This window comes from Fukomys damarensis, unplaced genomic scaffold (genome assembly GCF_012274545.1).
Source record: "Fukomys damarensis isolate Sample0158 unplaced genomic scaffold, DMR_v1.0_HiC HiC_scaffold_16, whole genome shotgun sequence".
Lineage (NCBI taxonomy): Eukaryota > Metazoa > Chordata > Mammalia > Rodentia > Bathyergidae > Fukomys > Fukomys damarensis.
Genome location: NW_022900928.1, coordinates 121256466 through 121257879, shown reverse-complemented (window position 1 = coordinate 121257879; position 1414 = coordinate 121256466).

Sequence of the window (1414 nt, the reverse complement as noted above, 5' to 3'; positions counted from 1 at the left end):
AGGCACAGGGCAGTCCCTGCAATGGAGAACTAACTCTCTGATTCAACATGTCAGTAGTGCCTGGGCTGAAGCTCTGCCATCATCCAACTGCCACTGAAATGTCCCCATCTGTCCCCTAGTCACTTAGGCAGAAACTCCTTTATTTAATCTGGAGGTGTTATCTTTCTTTTCTGTTTCCTTCATTCCTCCCACTCCATCAATGTCCAGAACTGCACTTTAATATTTGGTTTAGAAATTTCTGTTCCTCAGTTACTTTTTTTCAGACCTTCTGCAACTGTTATTATATGCATTCACTTGCATAAAAAATTAGTTTAACCTGCTGATCCAATAATTCAAGTTTCTTTTTCTCCTCATACTTTCACTCTTCCTAAATTAAACTTCCTCACATCCAAACTTTTCCGTGGAACCTTTCCGGAGGACCCTTATTTTAGGGTTCCTTGACAGTTGGGCCCTTGCCAACATCTCCCTTTTGTCCCCTACATGTTCTTTCCATTCCAGACAAGCTGGCCTATGCATCACTTTGTTCTAAATGTGATAGTCTTAAGAAATGATTTCGATCTATTGCTAGTTGTACTAGATATCAATATAGTTGATTAGTTAATATCAACAAAGATGGATTCATTTTTTTGAAGGCTCTGCTCTTGGTATCTTACAATACACATCTAAAGATTCTGGAACCAAGCTAACTGGACACAATACTTGCTTCTACTACTTAATACTATCTTGAGTGAGTGACTTTATGATTCCACTTGGAAAACAGCCTAAAAATCATACTTACCTCCCAGAGTTGTTGTGCAACTTACAATAGTTCCCAATACATAATTAGCACTAGATAAGCAGGCTATTATTCCATAGCATGCTGTTTTATGATTTCCTATCTAAATTCATATTGGAAAACCATATGCTGATATATATATATATCATATATACATATATATATATAATTAATAAGGTCATTGTATCTCTTGGTGTGTTCACCAAAGCAATGTATCTTTGAATGCATGCCTAACTGATCTGAAAATTTACTGAACCTACCATCAACCATATTTTTTAATAATTATATTATTATATTTTTCTTGAGAGGCTTAACAAGATCCTGGAAACCTAAAAATATCTACATGACACAAGATCTTGGTCGGTATACTCACTATTCCCACATCATGTTGCCAGTGTCATCAAGTTTCTGAAGTTCAGTATTCAATTTGTTCACTATTAATTACAATGTGGCTCTGATCTACTTGGGGAAAACTGTGAAAAGCAATTAAGAGCAAATCAGAATCAAGAATAAAGGACAGGTTTTCTTTCTCCTTTTTGTCTTTTCCCAGAATTTCATTGTTTTTCCCCTTGTGGCTCCCCATGGATGGGCTGAGAGTTAGAACAATTCATAAGTGTCTCATTTTGAAATGGGGGGGGG